General features: G+C 36.9%; 1 protein-coding gene and 1 non-coding gene across 2 annotated transcripts in view; one reads left to right on the top strand and one right to left on the bottom strand.

Moving 5' to 3' along the window:
- The window catches only part of LOC150109579 (uncharacterized), a 114136-nt gene that overhangs the window by 39350 nt on the left and 51875 nt on the right, over positions 1 to 22911 (top strand). The window lies entirely within an intron of this gene.
- Positions 1922 to 2009, bottom strand: TRNAY-GUA (transfer RNA tyrosine (anticodon GUA)). The gene is given in 2 exon segments: positions 1922 to 1957; positions 1973 to 2009. It is a non-coding gene; the product is annotated as a tRNA-Tyr (tRNA).

Below are 22911 nucleotides of genomic sequence, written 5' to 3'. Positions count from 1 at the left end.
GTATATCCGATATGTCTTGCATAAAGACAAACAAAAATTTTCGGACCGGAGAAACTAAAGTCACCGATCCAAAAGGACACAGCTGCCAACCCTAATTTGGGATGATCCGAAACATAACCAGCTGACCTAACCAAATATATCTAGAATAAAACAGTGCGGTTAAAGTGTATTTTGATGTACAAACGATGTGTATTTTTTTTTATTGTTGTTGTTGTTGTTGTTGTGGATATACCGTTTCCTGATATTATTATTATTATTATTATTATTATTATTATTCTGCAAATATGTGCCATCATACACTCTCCTTGACACCTGACATTAACTCTTAGCTACCGTAAGTTACCCAGAATCTAGGAATGTCTATCACAGGCCAAAATATTATTTCAACCGCAAATATAGATATATATTTTAGCACGATTTCCGAATGTTTTTTAATCGTTCTTTAGTAAGTTTTTTTTTAAATGTATAAAATCCGTCAGGGAAAAGATCTCTTTGGGTTATTTACAAGACAGAACCCATGACTTTTCTGAGATCGAAAGGTTAAGTGAGTACGCTCATTAAATTCACTTGACAAGAGCTCTCAGATTTTAGACTCTGTGAACTCGTTACCAAACGAATTGTGTTTTTTTTTTTTTTAATTTGAAGCAATATCTTCTTTAAGATGAATATCGCTCACTATCTCAGAAGTTCCACGAGCTAAAGCTCTTGGAACTTCTGAGAATAACTATTTCAAAAACTATTTCAGTGTTCCGTGGAATTCTGTAGGAGACATCAAATGACCAGCAAGATGGGAGTCCACTCATCACAAGTTTGAACACGGGCACAAAGTTTTAAGGGATGGTTTACATTTGCACGGCGAGTCATCAGACTGAATCTTCGAGCTGTAAGGTTTTGTTTCATTTAATAGTATATAAAATGTGGCACAATTTCGTCTACCCCCCCCCCCCCCCACAAAAAAGGAGTCTAATAAAAAAGTATAGAACTAAAGCTGTGAAAATCAAAACTTGCGCTTCCAAAGTCTGAAGATAAGATCCCTCAAAGTAGACTCATTTTGCGTGGACACATTTGTTTCGGTTTTCAGAGTAACGTAGTTGATTTGACGCTGTATTATATTTGTGTTTCTTTTTTGTAAATGAAAGGTTTTTATTTTGGAAGACACTGCTTGAAGACTCGATCACTTAATACATAAATGATTATTAATCATTTATCATCAATATAATATAACAAATTATATTATATTGGGTTAATTTAGATGTTTATGTGATATCCTGTAATATGAATCTCTGTGCAAGGTTAATTGGGAATTTTGTTTCACTGTATTTTAAAAAAAAGTTTTGTTTTGAAATTAAAACTATATTTCTTAATTCTGTACGTGCAAAGCGTGGTTGTAAAATTCTTTAAGTTGAGGAAGAAGAAAGTTAATATGCGTTTATTTATTTTAATGTTGATGAGGTTGCACTGCTAGGATATTATGTCTGGCCAAAGTTGTAGCAAGAGTCAGGGTGAGTGCAGAAAATTTTTATTTTCACGTTCAAAGTCCTCCGTACACAGCCCAACTCTTAAAAAAAGATCATGGAAGGTAAGTGACAAGCTGTGGGTTCGAACATGTCTATTTGTGAAATTCTTTAGTTGGTACATGATTTTCGTCGCCAGTGTGCAACCATTGTCTTAAAAGACTAAATATTCTAAGGACACCTGTGGGTTTGTAATTTTTAAATTAATTCCAGTTAGTCCCACTAGATGGCCGCGCTATCAGGATATTCTAAGTATATTTTTGAGAACTTTTAAATTTGATTTACTTATTTTTAAAGATCTAAAAAAAATCTAAAATAATTTTATGGAATATTGAATTGAAGCTCTGATTTAGATTACTCAGTCAGATTGTTTTAGGGTTTTTTTTAAAAAAAAAAAAAAGAATAATTCCGTCGAGCCGGAGTCGAACCAGCGACCTATGGATAACCGTAATAATCCTCTACAGTCCACCGCTCTGCCAACTGAGCTATCGACGGCCACGGTTATCTGCTCCATACCTTGTTCTAAGTATAGAAACTGGTTCTTTTTGTCAACCCTACTTCTTTGGATTTAGCGTTTGTTTCCTGTTCGACCTTCGTCCTGAATCACTCAACAAGAGAGCTACTGCGTAGTTCAACACCAATCATCAGACAGCCAAAAATTACTGTAGTGGAGTGAAGTTAAGATCATTTCTAGTATGTCTGAACTATGTTAGAAGGCCTCCGATCGAATCTTGATCAAAATCAAGGATTCTGCCATAAAAGGCAAACTTTCAGATTTACGAATATTTCGGTGATTTGACTAAATTATTAATTAAATGTTTCCTTTGCCTATTCCATCAATTAATTAAGAAACGTGTAATTATTTTTTTATTTTTAAAATATAATACAGTTATAATATGATTGCTCAAAAAAATAAATTATGTTAAAAACAGGAAATGTTTAAAAATATATTAATAACAATTCCTTAGTTGCCTGTTCCCTTTCCATTCCTAAACCAACTTTGCGAAATTCATTAAGTGAAAGATGATTTTCCTCCCGATATCATCCACTGCTACGATGCTCGCTGGAGGATTAGACTCTGTTGACCGAATCTATTCGGAGTGAGTGCTTCGAAAACACTGAAACAACTATTTAGGGAAAAAATGATTTTTTTTTCCTCTCATAAATTTCAACTAATTGATTTAGAGGAATTGTGAACTCTGTGTGCATTTCTTCATCAGAATTCCCGCATAACAATTCGATGTTCTCATTTGAATTTTATCTTCCTGCATTCTTCGTTAACGAGATTACCGCGCAAATAATTAAGCATTTTCTAACGAATTAAGAAAAGAAAAAAAACTGTAAAGAGTGTGTTCCTTTTTCTTTCATTCTGAAATTCTTGTTTTCTACAAGAACTCAGCACTTTGTACGTGGATCTTATTTGAATCAAAATAACGCTGTCCCATTTTCTTTTATTATTAGGTCCCCTTGGCCTTGTCAAGGTCAAGCAACCTGTCTTCACATAAGAGAGTTATTTTAAAAGTTCTGTACACTACACAGCAGGAAGACGTAAGACTTTCCACTTCACTTTAATTGTAAGTCAGACTCAGGTGGGATATCGAGGACGGAATCTTCAATACGCATGACAAGGCAAGGTCATGTGTTCCACGAGAAGTATCTCATTTCCTCTCCCTCTCGTACAGGCCTAACATAAGTCCTCAGATACTCCGTGGGAAACGCTTTACTACCAGTGACGAGTTTCTGTTGAAGTGAACTACACCTTCTGTCGAAAAAGAAACCGAACTTTTCGAAAATAGAAGAAACTAGTGGCGCGACCTGTACTACCTGTTGTATCTTTCTGTTGTCGAAAGCGGCAACCTTCATTAGTGTTGGGTCAACTGTTTATGACATTTGTTTCATTAGAAGCCCGAGATATAGTGCGAATCGTGACTGTGTTTTGACGAACGGTCGGAAAATGAGTTTCAAACAGAGAGCTGCGATTGACTTTTGTGTTAAACTTGGTAAAAGTTTTACCGAAACGCATCAAATGCTTCAAAAAACATACGGTGATGAATGCTTATCCCTTACTCAAGTTTACGAGCGTTTTAAGCTATTTCAAAGTGGTCATGAGACGCTTGAGGACAACGAAAAGCCGGGCCGTCCATAAACTGGACTGAGCGAAGTTAACATCCAAATAGTGTGTGATTTCATCAAAGAAAACCCGAAATTGTTCATGAGATTGATTGAAGATGAATTGGGGATTCCAAAATCAATTGTTGAACGAGCGTTTGGGGCTTCGTAAATTGAATTCGCAATTTGTTTTCCCCACAAGGTGACCTACGACCAAAAAAATGTATGGAATTGAACACTGCAAGAACCTCATTAAAACTACTCGTAAGGACTCAAACTTCCTTGAAACGATCGTTATTGGTGTTTTGAGTATGAGCCCGAAACAAAGCTCCAGAGTGCTGAGTGGAGACCACCAGAAGAGAGGCATCCGCAAAAAAAAAAGTCGTTTGGAGAAGTCAAAAGTGAAGACAATGCTGATTTGTTTCTACGATTCCAAGGGTATTATCCACAAAGAATTCGTTCCGCCTGGCCAAAGGGCCAATGGTGAGTTTTATCTCGAAGTTTTGAAGCGATTGATAGCGATAATTTGTCGCGTACGGCATGAATATCGTGACGACCGACCGTTTGTCAAAATACACTGTCACTCTTGGCACTATAACTCGGGTTCAAATGAAACAAATGTCATAAACAGTTGAAACAACACTAATGAAGGTTGCCGCTTTCGACAACGAAAAGATACAGCAGGTGGCGCCACTAGTTTCTTCAATTTTCGAAAAAAGTTCGGTTTCTTTTTGGACAGAGGATGCAAAAGAAAAAAGTTTGCAGACAGGAATACAAGACTTAACCAAACGGTGGGCATTCTATTGAGTGCTAGTAAATGTATTGTTACATAAACCTGGCTTATCAACAGAAGTACAGTGTGCAAAATTTTCGAAATGATCCTCGTAAATGTAATTAATGGTGTGATAAGGGATTAATCCTATTTGCTACAGTCTTCCGTGTCCATCCAAGCATACAGGAATGTGTTCTCTGGTTCGTGCGTTTTTTTTTTTGCAGTCGAATGAAAATGTAATGTTGATCTCCTCATGAGAATATTGGCAATATCCTTTAATTTGAAGGAGCCGAATGGGAATTGAAGCATCTTTATAAGGGCTTTTCAACTGAAGGTGAGTTAGTTAGTTTCATACCAAGATAGAGGGATTTTTCTCCCAGAAATTCGAGCTTTTCATCCAGCATAAATAGGCAAACCGGCTCGAACAATACACACAATTAACATACATAATACAGCCGAGTCAGCTAACTCTTGTGTCGGGTATAATTCAAAACAATCCGATCCAGTCCAATCCGTATGACAGAAAATTTACTGCTTATAGCTATAAAAGATGTGGTAAAAACGATGTTTGACAACAAGTTACTAAAAGATGTTGATTTGATTCCTCTTTCAAATGACACTCTCGGTCGCAGAATTAATGATATAGCAGATGACATAGAATCCCAGTTAATCGAAAGAGTTAACACGTTCATTGCCAATCACGCGATATCGCGCGATGCGAGTTCTCACCAAACGGCCGATCACGCGTTATCGCGTGGACGTCGTTAACTAAATAAAAAAAATTAAAAAAAAATTGGCCACCACACGAAATTCCAATTTTCAGCTTGGCAATGAAAGTGTTAAGAAGAGCTCTTATTATGCGTTACAAATAGAAGAGACTACTGATGTTGCAAGTGATGCGCATGATAACAACATTCATGATGATATTCTCTTTTGTAGAACTTTGTCATCCCGAACAACTGGAGAAGAAATATTTCACACTCTCAATAATTACATAATACACAAAGGGATCCAATGGGAAAAATGTATTGGCTTCTGTTCGGATGGAGCACGCGCTCTTACAGGCAGGCATTGTGAGGTTGTTTCTGTGGTCAAAGAAGTAGCTCCGGATATGAATTGGGTATATTGTTTCATACATAGGGAAGCGTTAGCTTCCAAAGGAATGCCACCAGAATTTAAAACTGTGCTATATAACGGTGTAAAGCTAGTTAATTTTATTAATGCTCGACTGTTAAATAACAGGTTATTTTCAGTACTCCGCGATGAAATGGTCAGTGAATATATACAAACAACATTTGCTTCATTCTGAAATTTGCTGGCTTTCCAGGGCAAAGTACTAACAAGGTTATTTCAATTAAGGCGCGAAGTTTTATTGTTTGTAAATGAACGTAATTCTGATTTTGCATCACTCCTTGTTGACGAAGCATGGATTATCAACACTATCCTATCTTTCAGATATTTTTTTCGAAATTAAATGAACTAAATCTCTCCCTTCAGGGAAATTCTTCAACTGTTCTTGATGCCTACGACGAAATAAAGGCATTCGAGAAAAAACTGGTTTTATGTATTAGTTATGTAAAAAACAGACAAGTTGCACCTTTTCCAACATTGGATTTTTTTTTTTTTTAGTGGAAAATGATATTTTTGTCGATTCCAAGTTTCTGGAAAGAGTTTGTGACCACCTCAAAAATCTGAAACCGAATTTTGAAACATTTTCCGAATACCTTTTATAAGAATTTCTGTGGGTTCGCGAAGCTCAACCATCTCATTAAAAGTAACGTAATTATATCATATTATTTATTTGTTTAATAAAAATTAAAACTTTGTTCAATGATGATACACTCTTAATCGTTTACTTCCAATTTAGTTAATTATGTTTCCATATACTGTATATTCAAAACATGCTTTTAGATTTATTATGTTATAAATGGCACAGTTTTCCCGAAATGTTGGTAATTCGTATTTAGGTTTTTAAAAAAATTACGAAAAGTCAAAATGACGTATAGAGAAATAAATTAAAAACACTATGTTTGTTTTTGAAGTAAAACTTTAATTCCAACATTCTAAAATGTTATTTTTCTTGCTTTTCTGTTCGCAAAATCGTCGATGACATTGTCGAAGTCTATTTCACTTTCGTCTTTTTAAGTCTATTTCGGCATCATTTCTCTTTTCTTCCAATTGGAAATGACTCACACTTGCTAGCATGGTTGGTAGTGCGTTCAGTGCTTATAGAAAGTACTGAAAGAGCTTGCTAAAGTATCACATTTGGTCTCCAGAGGAAAAGATTATCAAATCCTTAATCCACTTTCGTAATTTTGAGGAGATTCATTAAATATATATCAGACCGAATGAGAAGGTGCTACTACTCTGGACTTTGGCCTCTCTGATGAGAACCAACAATTCGAAACAGTCTTCAGACCAGTGAAATCTAATATAAGCACTAATAAAAGATAAACACACAGGCTTCTCTGCATAGAATGTGTCTTTTAAGTAGTACAAACCAAGGCAACTCAGATGTCGAAGATCATATTCTCATAAACTCCCTGGTAAATGTTCGACTCTTAAGTTTCTTTCTTATATTTGGTTATTTAAAATATGGCTGGATCCATAATACCCTCCATATTAATGGAGGTATTATGGATTCAGCCTTTGGCATACATAATATCCTTAACTATGCTAAAATGAGGTCTTTCGGCTCTATACTCGTCTATATTTGTCTCTTACGTAATAATTTTTGATTGCCAAAAATTATTAATAAGTAATATACATATGGTATGTAACCAGACTAAAAGTATACAATACATTAGCCCTACCAGTCATAATGTATGGAAGCGAAATCTGGACAAAAAAACAAAAAGACAAACAAACATTAATAACAACAGAAATGAAGTTTATGAGAAAAACTGCAAAGTATACCCTATTTGATCACAAAAGAAATGAAGAAATTATGAAAGAATTAAACCAAGAACCAGTAATAGAAAAAATTAAAAAATATAAACATAAATGGATGGAACACGTTCAAAGAATGAAAACAGAAAGATTACCAAAACAAGCCTTAAAGTACAAGCCATTAGGAAAAAGAAAACCAGGACGACCTCTTAAACGATTCAACGATGACTTCTAAGGCCGGAAGAACAGGCCATGCTAGGCCTAAATCCTTGATACGCATGATGATGATGATGATGATGACATATGGTATGTATATGTAATTTACCATGAATTATTGAAATAAACAATAGAGTGCAGATGAATTTTCCCCATAAATGATCGAATAACAATCTTATTTTGATGTATATATAATTCATTACGATGGAAATAATTGTTACAGTTGTTAGTAAAATAAAAGTGAAAAATTAAAGATAGGTTAGTTGGCATATCGTGTGTAGGGGAAACAAAAAGTAACTGCTCATATTGTAAAGAAAGGACTTTAGGATCTAAGTGAAGCACTGTGAGCAGTTTAAAAAATACCCGACTAAAGGCCTTGAAGGAATAAAACAGGTTTATTGTAAAGAAAACCTGAACATAGTAAACTGAGTAGAAACTGTACGAAAACAAACACTATGTTAATCCGGTACAGAGTGTACAAGATTGTTATTGTACAAAGATGAAATCGACATATGATGTAAATATTGAATATAATATTTCTATCTGTATATAATTGTAAAAAGTCGAAGTTGGCAGAGCGATGGAGTGGAGATGTACGTAACAGTTATCCAATGAATAAATGGTCATGCATTCCATTCGGCTCTGGAATGCATGACCTAACTGAACAATCTGAATCACAGATTCAGCGATTTTTATATACCCAAAGGTGAATTTATAATTAATTATGTCCACAATAAAGGAGAACTTATTTCAAAATAAACAAATAAAAGTCCGATTTAAATTTCTCAGAAGTCTAGTTTAGTATACCCGATGGAGGAGCCATCTGGTGGAACGAACACAGATTAATTAAAAAATTATGAATTTTTAGTAATCTTGTACATATTCAGTAGTCATTGAAGCTTTATTTTGTATGCTGTACTTATAAATGCTTAATATTCACATCCAAAATTTGCCAACCGTTGTACTAGTGTTAACGATTTAGGTTTCATTATCGTTATGGACTGTATAAAAACACAGGATACTCGATTCCCCATTTTCGGAGAACAAAGTTTGCAATTCATTTTTAATAATATTCTGATTCTATAGACGCATAATTCTTCTCAGCCACTTAAAGATCTGTGAAATGAACAGACTAGAATAATAACATATTCATCAGAAACAGTCTGTTTACATGTAGTAGATCCTTAGGCTCCATAACGACTTTTTATTATAATTTGTTCCATAACGGGAAATGGAAACTCGTTAAATGAGAATTTTTCTTCTTCCAACTTAGAATTTAATACTGAAGATTTATTTTTATAAGAAATTTATAACTGACATCAACAATGCACTCCGTTTTAAATTCACATGCAAAGATCTTTCTGGATATGGCGACTAATGCCATCTGGTGGTATACATGAAAAATAAACCTTCGCAGATCCGCAAATTTATACATAAAATTTAATTACTCGTTGCGATAATCATTATTTTGCTTTGATACTCATCAGATTGGCTAAAGTTTCTCTCAACTCCCACATCATTTGGGATATTCTTATTATTACGTGACACCTCCAAGAAGTCCAAAGACTCATCGAGGGAGAACACCTACTCTGCAACTCTCCGTCTTCACCACTTAATTCGCCAACTACAGCGAACCACCACTACCATCATCACCTACATCATCTACCGCCCATATACACCACAACAGTATTATTTTTGTTTGTAAATTTCGTGTGTTCTGAAGGCCGATTTGTCTGTATGCAGGATGAAAAACCCTGCTACCTCCGTACGAGATCGGCTAGCTCACCTTCAATTGAAAAAAACAACAACTATATAATCGCGATAGATTATTATTCAATTCTCTGGACTATTTTAAAATATCATGAACATATTTGCACAAGATAAACTGACACCTAAAAAGAATAATTAGAATACGACCTCTTCTGTGAATCCATCCGGATCTATCGATAGTTCAATTGTCAGAGCAGTAGGCTGATTTCACCGGAGTTTTTTTTTTTTCTTCTTTTTTTTAAGTAAACGCAAAATTTAAAATTTTGAATAAGAACTTTGGTTTTTTTTTTTTTTTTTTACTATAAAATTGAATTCAGACTATTAAAGCTCTGTTACTAAAACGAACGTAACACTTATCAAAAGAAATAAATAAAAAAGAGGAGCTCGCTAGATGAGCCGCCTGGTAGTGGCGGCTCATCTAGCCGCCACAACTGTAAACTCATATATTCTGTCTTTCTAATTATCTTTCACACGTTGCTGCTTCTTAGATAAGCATGATGATTTATAACTGGTTATTGAAAATCAAAATGTTGACAACAGTTGGTCTTTTGGACATCAATGTTCCATTCTTATTTCAATGCGATATTTGGATCTATTTCACCGTAGGAATGTCCGATACATCTCCCTTATGGTGCCCTGATTTTTAGCTTACTTTCATTCACTTTACATTGCATTTTTATAAATAAACAATATGCAAAGCATCTACAGAAAACACGAATTCTATACATACCCATAATATATACTCTTACCAGTCTTACCTTACTCTTACCAGATACCCGAAAATTGCACGTGCGTTTATATCGCTCCTGCCTTTTTCCACCTTTTATACGATCTGAGAGCTATCCACTCATACCAGTTGTGTACGCGTAAGTGTATTGATAAGTGATTTATGACAGTTTCCTTTTCCTGCTGTATGAGTTACTATATGACTTCAACTTCGACGCCATAATTCCTTCTTCCCAACCTGCAATAGCTGGACTCCTCACTTGCCGCTATCGCCGGCGAAGGATTACCTGCCATGGCAACTGCACATTCCTGTACTACCACTGACTCAGCAAAACAAAGACCCCCCCCCTACGACTTCGGACCCTGAAGGAAGAGCAAAGTTCACAGATGATATAGCCACAGGAAAACAGGCCAGTCAATTCAAAATCTTATGCTAATGTTGTATCTAATGGAAATATCCTATCATCCCCCAAAACACATTTCACACACCAATGTCACAACAGCCAGCAGTAAACCGATTAACGCAAAAACAACTACCACTGTTACTAACATCATTTCCCGAGAAAATGAAATTGTTATTTTCGCCACAAAGAAAACATAGCAGTAGAAGAGTATCTGACGGCCATCGCCAAAATTATACCCGCAAAAAACATCACTGACGCCTCTTGTAGCTGGTATTCTGCAGGTGTATTTCAGTCTCATCTCATGGGCACAAACAGTACTGCAAAAAGACGTCGATATTGGCGATTATCACTTCGAAGCAGTTCCAATAGCTCTGGTCCCGACAAAAGTAACGGTATCAAACGCTCCCCCCTGAAATTCTCCATCAACTCATCAGATCCATATTATTAAGCTATTGTTCTGTCACAGGAAAAATAAGCACATTGTCAGCAGCCACGAAAAAGCCCGAATTCGCCCATGTGAAAAGCTTCCGAAGACAGGCAGTAATGCACTTTCCAAACAACGACACATCACAACTTGTCAAAGTTAATCAACACGATCATAAATGGAATCACCTATACTTTCTACTTACCCTTCTCATCACAGTGCTTCTTCTGTCATGAAGAGTGTCACATTAGGAAACACTGTCCTTATATTTCCAACAATTCATCAACAAATATTCCAGTCCAGAATAGCAAACCAATTGAACAGAACAACATCGTACATGAAGAAAATCAAAACATAGGAAAAAGTAAACCGAAAATCCTCTCCCCATTCATCACGAATTTCAGAGCCAAGAAAATCCCCGAACTGGAAAAGACAAGATTCACGTCGCTCTGGAATGCCTGAAGAGTAATGAGATCCAAAGCTCTGATAACGAAGTCGCAGATTAAGCAACACTTAACAATCCGTGTTTTCATGCTGTTTGTTCACCCTCCTAACAGAGATGACCAGGACGAACTAATTATAAGCAATACCCAGACACAACAATCAGAATCACCAACCCAGGTTCCCACTAATTCAAAACCTTGTTTGATAGAAGAAAATAATCAGAATGGCTTTTTATCACCTGCAGCCATCAAAGGAGGAACAGAGTTTCCAGACGATGAGGAAACTGTACTTCCACACGACGACTTAGAAGAGGAAGAAGCTGAGGGGGAACTTCCCCACACAGACCGTCCCCTAATCGTAAAGCAGCTGTCATCGTTCAAACAAAAAGTGCGAGGCTCCCCTCACAAATTAACTACTGCCCTTAAATATACCACAAAAATTCAAGAACTAATATCTCAACTTCAGGATCTACACTCGAAATTGAAATGTAAAAAGAGCAGAGTGGAGGTTAACAGGAGTAAGCGAATCTACTACCTAATTAATGGGCTACAAGCACAATACATGAACCAATTTTAAATTCAACTTACAATCAAACTTTCATAAACATAATGTTGTCGAGCCCGTTTTTCTCTCGCAAGAGGATGTGCCTGTTTTACACAATAGGATAGTCCTTGACCAGGTACATGAATACCATATAGACCTAATACTTCTGCAAGAAACAAGTATCAGCTCCTCATCCAATTTATCTAGAAAATGGGCAGAGTGGCATGACTTACATCACTCTGCAACCCAACAACACCATGGAGCAGGGGTTAGCTTAGGTGTACATCATCAATTCCCCTCCCTACAAACTTAAAGTGATTGCAGATATACCAAGATACGCCATGTATGCAATCATAATACCCTGCATCTGTTCAATATCTACATACCACAGCAGGATGTTCTGGCATCACAAATCTTGGACTTCGTTCAAAACCATCTTTCTAGTATTGACCAAGAACATATAATAATAGTTGGAGACTTTAACTGCACTCTTGACCAAGAAAAAGACGGACTTCAATGTGCTGAACATCGGTGCCCATTAATAAACCAACTTCAAACACTAGTAAACGATAATGAATTCATTGATGTCTTTCAGCATCAGCATCCAGATAAGGGGTTCTATACATGGAGGTCAGCAATTACAGTAACTCATAGGCCTCTCTACCAAGCTCGACTGGATAGATACTACATCTCCAAACACACTGTTCTTCTAGTTAGAAACATCTCACATATTCCTTCCTACATCTCAGATCAATGCTTCATAAAGCTTCACCTTTCATTATCTTTGGAAGCATCGAAATCAGGAAGTGCCTACTGGATCTTCAACAATACCCTTCTGAAAGATTCAGATTATATAATAAAAACTCAGGCTTTAATAAGTAACCTCACTCACTCGAAAGGGAATTCAGAACCAATGAAAACATGGTGGCCCCACTGAAAATCACGAATAAAATCCTTTAAGCAGATCCACAGTCACCAGAAGAATCAAGAGAGAAACATTAGCATCCGAGAACAACTCCAGTATCTACCAGAAGAAAGCCCTGAATATAATTCAGCTCTCCAAGCCACGCAAGGACACTTACAAGTATCCGCAAAGGGTGCCCTACTTAGATCGCGACATACACAAATAAATTTCTTAGATGCACCCACAAAATATTTTTTCTCTTTGGAAAAAAATACCAGGCAGCAAACTGCATCTCCACTACTTGATTTCAAGATGGCAGCATCACAGAAGATCCAAGTAAAATCACTTCTGAAACCCTACAATACTACAAGAATGCATACAACTCTAGAGGAACATCCCTTCACGCCATTCACGAAATACTGAAAGAAACAAAAAGAATCTCTGCAACAGATCGGAATCACTTAGAAAATCCAATCACTCTAGAGAAATTGAAAATTGTATGCACATCCTTGCCAAAGAACAACTCCTATCCTTGATGGTCTCACAACAGAGTTTTTCCAAGTCTCTGGAATCAACTGGAACCACTTCTCCTTAAAACTGCAAGAAGCCTACCTCGATGGGCTTCCAGAATCCGTCATGACCTCAGTAGCACGATTGATACCAAAGAAAGGAGACCACACAGATATTCGAAACTGGCGTCCAATCTCACTAATCGATACAGATTGCAAAATCATTTCTCAAGTTATTGCAAACCGACTAAAGTCAACACTGCCTGAAGTTATTGGCTGATATCAAACTTATTCTGTTCCTGGAAGATCAATACATGATAACCTCCATTTAATAAGAGATCTCATCGACATCGCAAACAGATAAAATGAAGACCTAGCACTCATCACAGTGCTAGGTCTTCATTTTTGCTAGGAGGCTTTCGACAGGACAGAGCACGAGTACCTTTATGAAGTCCTAAAAGCATTCGGTTATGGCCCTCTCATCATTGAAACAGTGCAATTGCTATACAGAGATGCACTCTTCTGTTTAAAAATTAACAACAGGCTCACCGCACTTTGCCATACTCGCGAGAGATCAAGCAAGGATGTCCTCTCTCTGGACAATTATACACACTGGCCATAGAGCCCTTCTTAAAAAGAGTACACGACACCATCATCTCCAAACGAACCCGCATAACAGAGCCACATCAATATGCTGATGACGTCACAGTAATAATCCGTAATGACGAAGAAATGACAGTAACCAATGAAGCACACACAGACTATATGCACAAGCCTCAGGGACCAAATTAAATTCTGCAAAAACCACTGGTTTGTGGTCAGGCAGATGGAAGGCCAGAGCTGATTCTCCGATTGAATGTACCTGGACAAATGAAGGACAAACATACTTAAGTGTACACCTTGACAATAACAAAATATATAATGCACTGAACTGGACACAGCTACACAACGGATTTAAACAAGTGCTAGGAAAATGGAACAGCATTCGTTCAATGTCTTCACTTAGAGGAAGAATCGTAATAATTAACCAGCTAGCTGCGAGTGTGCTATGGCATACCCTCAAGGTACTAACACCCTCTGAAGACTTTCGCCATCACATTCAAAAGGCAATGAAACGTTTCCTCTGGAACAATACTAACTGGACAACATACTCTGAACTCTGCAAGCCACTCAATAAGGAAGGTCAAAGCCTGATTACCCTTCAAACAAGATCACATCCTTCAAGATAATCCTTCTCCTAAAGACACTTCAGTCCAATCATGCTTATGTAACCACCTTCGATTACATCATGAAATCATCAACCAGAAGACTTACACTTTACACAATCCTCTGAATGGCCAGTTCTGTACCACCACCACCACCTCATAAACTACATCATTTTTACAAAGATGCTCTACAGCGGTGGAAAAATACAGAACTTCATCACACACACACTGACAGGATCAACAGAGTCAGCTTCATTAACAGAACCACTGTTTTCGAACAGAAACATAGCAAGTCTCACAACTGGCCAGCCCTTCCTTTTCCCTACATGGAACTGGGCAGGAATAAGAATCATAGGAGACCTCTTGACCCAGACACTAAACTGGAAAACATTAACATGCCTACCATTGAAATACTCAAAAATTGAAAAGCAATATCAACTGAATTAAGTTGCTATTATAAAAGCCTTCCCAGATATCGCTACGCCTGAGGGAATCCGTATTTCTTCTAGAAACTGCGGGGAGCCTACCCTTCATCTTGCATCATCTGAAGCCTCACTTCCAATTCTTCCCTCCAACTACAAGAAAATATACCGCTTCCTCATATCACTACCTCAACTTCGCCCTTCGTATATTCATCCTTAACCCTCTCATTTACTAAGCTGCACATGCCACCCAGTTTTCAGTGGGATATTCCATATAAATCGAGGTGTGCCAAACCAGATTCCGACATACAGTGGAGGCTATGGCATAACATCCAACTTCTACTAAGCTCCACAAATTTCAGCTAAGAGAATTGGATTAGTGTCCATTCTGCGAAGTTTCAGGCACCTTGGAACACACATATTTAATCTGTTCTGCAAACAAAGCGATGATCATCTACGCCCTGAATACAGCCTCTAGCACCTGTAACTACGCACACAGCCAAGAAGACTACTGTCTTCTTGGCTGTGTGCGTAGTCCACACAGAAGAGAACAAACACAGAATATGCAATTTCCTCTTCATCTGCGCCAAGGCTGTCATTTACAGTATCTACCTTAAGCACACAAGAAATAACCAGCACCCATCCATCACTGAATCGGAACAAACCCTCATGTGCAGCCTACGTAGGAAACTACAGAGCAGGCTTTCACTGGAATTTGATTATTACAAAGAAACAGGAACTGTCGCAAAATTCATAGAGGAGTGGAATCCAACTGGTATCCTGTTCTGGATTGCCGACGACATTACACTTCAGCTGAAAAAGTACAAAAATTGATACTGAACTGTAATATTGACTCTTACTGAAAAGATTCTGTCTACCACTAATGTATATTTCCCCCCCTCATTTCTGTTGTATAACTAAAAAGAAAATCCTTTTTTTTTCTCTGTAATATACATTCTTATAATATGTAAATTAGTCCTTTTTTTGTTATCTATCTTCCAATGTATATTTTATCAAATTTAATCAATAAATATATATATAAAACTTTCTACATCTTTCTCTCATCCACAGATATTTATTAAGAAAGTCAAGCACCTTTTGTCTACTTGCATATGAGATATATATGATACCTTGGTATCTCTGCCGGGTCTGGCTCCAACTAAAGATACCTCGATAAAGGTCGAAACCGATCTGGGTAGTGGCCCCTCCCATTATGCATTGCATTATACACGCCCGAAAGGGGGTGTACTTTGCATTATGAGACACATAATAAGGCAGTGATATGATGTCATCAGCCTCTATCTATATACAAGTAGCTCAGACGTGAATATATTTCACGCGCAAAACTTTGTTTTGCTTACTTGAGATAAGGATTAAAACCAAGTAATTTCTTGGTATCTTTAACATATATATATGTGTGTATGTGTGTGTGAGAGAGAGAGAAACGTTTTTTACCTTGGGGATAATATATATTAAGGATACCAAGTAATTTTATAAACTTGGTTTTTTTACTCCTTCTCCCAAGTAAGCAAAACAGTTAAGTTGGCGCCTGTACGTAGTTCAAGTCTAAAGGTAGTGCAACATCAGGGCAACTCGTTGTAGAGGTGGGTAAAGCTCTGATCACTAAAAAAAAATATATATATATCAGCTAACGCCTTTTTTTTTTTTGTTCCCGTATACGGGAGTAGGCGAGGCCATTTAGCCCTATCTAACTTTTTTGGAGACTGAGTGGGTAGTACAATCTCCACTGGTACCAATCAGAGATAGATGACCCAAGGCTATCACTAATTAAGCGATACGCAGTGAAGAGAGACGGCTCAAATGTGCCGCCATCTCGTGGTCCCTAACCCTAACACAATATATTTAATGTCTGAAAATAATGCGGGTTCTACGGTCGATTTTCTTGAGTTTACAGGACGAAAAACCCGAGTTTCCGGGAGGAAAAACCCGCTTGCCCGTGTCAGAGATCGACTAATTCGGGAACCGGTCAAAAAAATGCTTAGAAAAATTTCCTCTAGTCGCCGACTAGACTCGAAACCAAATCTTCCTTCGTGCGGCCAAGCACCGTGGTATGCAAACGCCACATCCACTGAGCTACACAGGCTCTCTCTAATCACTATTCTTAGTATTTCCCATAATGTAAAACACATCTCATTAAGAGATGTATACTGTTATACATTATGGGTGGGGGGGGGTCACTACCCAGACCGGTTTCAACAACCTTTTTTGAAGTCTCCTCAGTGAGTAGCTAGATCCTGAAATAAGTTTATAAAATTACTTGGTATCCTTAATAAATATATATTATCCCCAAGGTAAAAAACTTTTCACATCTTTATCTCATCCAGAGTTTCTTATTCAAAGTAATAGCACCTTGTAGCTACTTGTATAGGTAAAGTTGATAAGGCTCTATATTATAAAAACCTTGGTATTTCAGGGACTTACACTACGTGCAGGATCAGCTAGACTTGCGACACTTGCAGGCGCAAACTTGACTGACTTGTCTGTTTGTTTACTTGGGAAAAGGAGTAAAAAAAAAAATAATAATAAATAAATAAATAAATAAAATATATATATATATACATACACTAGGGGGGGCTCCGTCCCCCCTGGCTCCCAACCCCCGGAGTTCAGGACTGATAAGCGGGTAAGACGTGACATAAAAACGTTTCAAAATTTCGGCTGATTTTATTTATATATATATAAGGGTAGATATATATAAACATTAAAAAGAGAAAAACATACCTATGCAGCAAAATATTCTCGTGATATAAATGAAACGCACATAAAATGGGGGAGTTTGTAGGTAAACAATCCAAAGAAAGTAAGAATTTTGTACAAGCCTACGAACTGTATGCAAAATACTTGATGGTAGGACCATCAAAGCTCCTTTTAATTCTCTTTGAATTTAGATGACGTTATAAATCAGTATGTTACTCAAGATGAATCAAGTGAAGAAGATTATAAAGATGTAAAAGAAGTGGCTACGCCACTTATGCGTATAAAAATAAGAGGTCCTTGCAATATTCCATTGCAAGAGTTCCTTGAAACATGGGTGTGGGGTGAGTCATCGCTATGTGAATCATTATTTTCCCAGAGAAAGACAATGTTACTATGAGATGTCTGACCTGATGACAGACATCGTCTGTCAAAATACTTAAAACAAATGACCAGGGGTGTGTGGAATGAATTAAATAACGACACTGTAAGCTATTAAAAAAAGTATACTTAACGTCTGAAGAGTAGAATGAGCAGGGCATTTAGATTCGGGTCACAACTCTTTCAAACAATTTATTCCATCTGATCTGGAAATGGCCCAAGTCGTTATCAGAATCATTCTATAAACGTGGCAGCTTTTATCTCTTTTCCTTATTCTTCTATCCTTGTTTTAAGAATACATAATTAATTAATAATAATTTTTTTCGAGAGGTTTCGCTTTGTGATAAGGTGGAATTCATATGAATCACACGCATTATTATTAATATGTCGTAAAGCGAAAAACAAAAATGACAAACTTTTACAAGAACAATATTAACTAATACGGATATGTTCGAGTGAGGTCTGACACGGTCAGTTTCGTCGAAGTTCCTTCCGCCGAAAAAACTTGATTCCGAATACAGTCTACGACGCGAAGAGCCTATATTAAGGTTTTTCAATTGAAGGTGGGTTATCGGCCTCATACGGCCGTGGAAGGGTTGTTCATCCAGAAAACACACCCAGCAATATATATTCGTCATAATGCAAATCATCTTATCCTAAAATTATGGTTGTGAAAGTCAATAAGGACAAGTCGTGGGCCTATCGCACATATAAAGTAAATTACTGTTTTAAAAGTAAACGGATTGCTTTAATTTCATTTAATGCTTTTTAAAATGCTCCAAAAGTTTGGCGTCAAACCGTTGTAAGTTGAATAATGAAGTTTTAAAACTCTTATAAATAAAATGCGTGGAGTACGTAGAATTATACTACTAGTAATCGCATTATAAACTGGGTGTGTGCTTTTAATACGACTAAAACCCGCCCTCTTCGTTCCCTATAGCACATCCGAAATCCACAACAGGTACCCAGGGCCGTTGCCAGATTAGATCGCGCCCTGAGGCAAACAATTAAATATCGTTCCTGATGGATTATAAGAAAATCTCCAATTGCTATTTTGTTTTTATTACAAGAGAAACATTAATGCAAAACGATTGCATAACGAGCGCCCTTATTAAGCCCCCCCCCCCCCGTGAGGCAGACTGCCTCTTTTCTACACCCTGTCGACGGTACTGCAGGTACCCACTATTTCTTGAAACTTTACCCATAGTAGCTATGGAATTATGAAACCTCAAGCGTGTGTGTTGATTGCGGACGTGTGTGAAAATAATAAATAAATAAATAAACTAATTCTGCTTCTCTCCATCTTTCCCACCCAGCCAGCTTTCTGTCACTCTTTGCCATTTTAGTTTTAGACTTCTTTTCCCTCCTCTTCTACGATCCACGTCGATATTATTATTATTTGTCACCTCCAGGGAGTCCAAAGACTCATCCAAGGAGGGCATCCACGCTACAACTCTGTCTCCACCAATCCACTTCCCCGAGCTTGTTTTTTTTTTTTTTTTTTTTGTAATTTCATTGTCAACACTGTTTCACTTTACATAACTCATCATATACATATATATATATATATATATAATTCCGGTTAATTGGAACAGCCGTTTTTTTTTTGGGGGGGGGGGGGAGAAGATGAGAACAAGTTTATTAGAACAAATGCAAAATGAGAACAACAAAAAACTTGCCTCGTTTATTTGAGACACAATGCCGTTTAACTGGACAAGCCAATAACCTCGACTACATGGAGCGTCAAAAAATTACGTCATCACTGCATGATTCACTCAATCAATAGAACGAATGCGTAGCAGCGGTTGCTTTCAGTTTTGAAGTGGCGCCTAACAAGTGCGGTGGTGATTGTTAGTAACGCGCTGTGAGAAGAGCTTTTGTTTTTAAAATTTTTGAACCCTACAAAAATGTCAAGAAAACATTTGACACTTGCCGACAAAATCGATTTACTTCAACAACTTAAAAACCAGCCTGTTAACACCAGTCATCGCCGACTAGCTAAGATAACTGGAGTGCCAACGTCTACAATCTCACGCCTAATACAGCAACAAGAGAAGCTTGAAGAAGAATGATTACTGGCGAAAGACAAGCAGGGAGCCTCAAAGAAACGAAAGCTTGAAGGTAAGGATCCGGATGTTGAGGAGACCCTGAATCAATGGTTCTGTATGGTAACTGGACAAGGTATGCGTGTAAGTGGTCCAATGCTGAAAAATAAATCAGAAGAGTTAGCTAATGAGTTTGGTCATAACGGGTTCAAAGCAACAGATGGATGGCTGTCGCGATGGAAATTGCGGTACGGCATTAGATTCAAGAAAACACACGGCGAGAAAGACAGCAATGTAAGTGTCAAACAATGGGAATCAATAAAACTGTCAATCTTTCTTCGAATGTTTAGTGCTGATGACATCTACAATACTGATGAAACGGGACTATTTTATCGTGCCACACCGGGTGGTTCTTTGTGTGTTATGCTGCGCAAATATGTCAGGAACTGATAAACGAAAGGTGTTAGTTATTGGGAAAAGGGCAAGGCCTAGATGCTTTGAAGGAATCAGACTGAGAGTTTACCAGTTCAGTACCATGCGAACAAAAGTGCGTAGATGACATCTGAAATCTTTAAGAATTGGTTAATGAGTTGGACATGGACATGGAGTTACAACTGAAATCAAGAAAATTTTTACTGGTTCTTGACAACTGCACAGCACACCCTCATGTAGATTCTCTGAAAAATATTCGATTGTGATTTCCGTCTCCCAACACCTCATCATTGCTACAGCCAATGGAGATGGGAATCATTAAAACTTTGAAGACCTTGTATCGTGAAATGTTGATAAATTACATACTTGAAGCAATTGAAGAAAATCCACTGACATCTTCTTCAACAGCTGAGGAGATGAGTGCAAAAGTAAGTTTTTTGCAAGCAATCCAGTTTATGGCCGATAGTTGGCGAAGAATAAGCAACAAAACCATTCAAAATTGCTTTGCTCTCGGTGGTTCTATCTGGCATTCAGTCATGGATATGCCAGATTGTGAAAATACACTCCATTAGAAGTGAACTACATCAGAAACTACAAAGAATTTGCATCCATTGAGGACAGCCTTCAATGCTATAATGAAATTGAGGATTTCGAAGACGAAACTCTAGAGGAAATTACAACAAACCATCAGAGGACAGAAGAACATGAAAAAAGTGATGAAGATGACACTCCCAAGCTTGAATTAATGACTGACCAGGACGCTAGAAAACTTATTGCTGGATTACGACTTTATTTCATGCAGGAAGGCAATGAAGGCAGTCCTCTATCTGCACTAGATACTTACACTGATTTTGTTCATTTGCAGTCAATGAAAAAAAAAAAAAAAAAAAAAATCCAGACAGGTTAAACTCCATCAATTCCTAGAATATCATAGATTGCCTAGAACTGCATGCGTGTTAAATACGTATATAAATTAATTCTTTTCATGGCATATACTGTATTTTTCTTGAATTAGGGCCAATTGTTAAGTTTTTACGTCAGTAATTTTACTGATAAAGAAAAAACTTGTGTAAAGTCGACTTTTTTTGTCTTATGTAGGTGCACTGCACCCTTGTGTGTGGGGCAAATAATGCTATTCCTGATGTGGTCCCTTAACTCGAATATATATATATATATATATATATATATATATATATATATATATATATATATATATATATATATATATATATATATATATATATATATATATATATAGATAGATATTCCGGTAAAAATATAAAAAAAAATAAAAATAAAAATAAATTTTTTTAAATAATTAAAAAAAAAAAATAAATAAATAAATATATATATATATATAACCTTTCTGACTGTCATTGTGCTACGATCAAATACTGGCGTTCGCGAGATGCTATACGCATGCATACGCCCAACAATGAAGCCAACGAGAGAACAGTTTAGAATGCGCAGACTTCAACGTTGATTATATATACATTAACTTTCCGTGATGTTTACAATTATTTCTCTATGTTTTACTGGCTATTTCTTTTTTTAATGTGCACCTGAAGAAGAACAAGCTGAAACTAGTTGTGCTATTAAACTTTGTTTTCATTTCTCTCGGTTTCTAGTCATTCGATATTTTTTAAAAAATGTATATTAACCGAGTAAATCAATCTTCCTACACACATATATATATATAGGAATTTTATTATTTTTACAATAGGGAAGTTCTTAGTTAGTCCGTAATTGTCTCATTAATCTTCCATCCACTTACCTAATTTACTGATCTATTTTCACATAACTCGAGGAGGTGAATCAAAGCTCAGCACGTTGCTGACATACTCTATTCTTCTTATTATTATTTATTTCATTGTGTATTTTATTTTCATTCATATAAGTAAGAAATGTGACGGTTTGCCGCTTTGTCTTTTATCCACGAGGATTTATCTTTTGTATTTTAGAGTGCCCAGTGCTATATTTCGTTCTAAAGGAGATATCGCCCAGGTTCGCATGTCTGTTACATACGATGGGTTCGGGGAAACTTGACCAATTCATCGTCGATACTTCCAGGATATTCACATAACCTATTTGTAATATTAAATTGTGCGGGTTGTGATATTAAATCTTATCACTGAATCTAATCTATTGTTATAAGTTTAGTTTAATCCTTTATCCATGTGTGAGCAAACAAAGTTTGCGCCTGAAAGTATCTTCAGGACTGGGACAAGGTAGTACAACACCAGGCAACTCGTTGCAAAGGTGGAGAAAGTTCTCATCACTCCTATCTCAGTATCTCCCATAATGCAAAGCACATCTCCTTGCGGATATGTGTAATACTATTCATTAGGGCAAGGGCCACTACCCCTACCGGTTTCGACCTTTATTGAGGTCTCGTCAGTGGGAGCCAGGTCCAGTAGTGGAGACACCAGGCAGAAGCAATTAGAGGTCATCCCAACCTATAGGAGTTGCCAAAGGGTGTACAATCTT

This window comes from Typopeltis vanoorti, chromosome 2 (genome assembly GCF_054136105.1).
Source record: "Typopeltis vanoorti isolate ZY-2024b chromosome 2, IOZ_Tvanoo_1.0, whole genome shotgun sequence".
Taxonomy (NCBI): domain Eukaryota; kingdom Metazoa; phylum Arthropoda; class Arachnida; order Uropygi; family Thelyphonidae; genus Typopeltis; species Typopeltis vanoorti.
The sequence above is the reverse complement of the archived record's forward strand: the minus strand, read 5'-3'. Positions and strand labels throughout refer to the sequence as shown.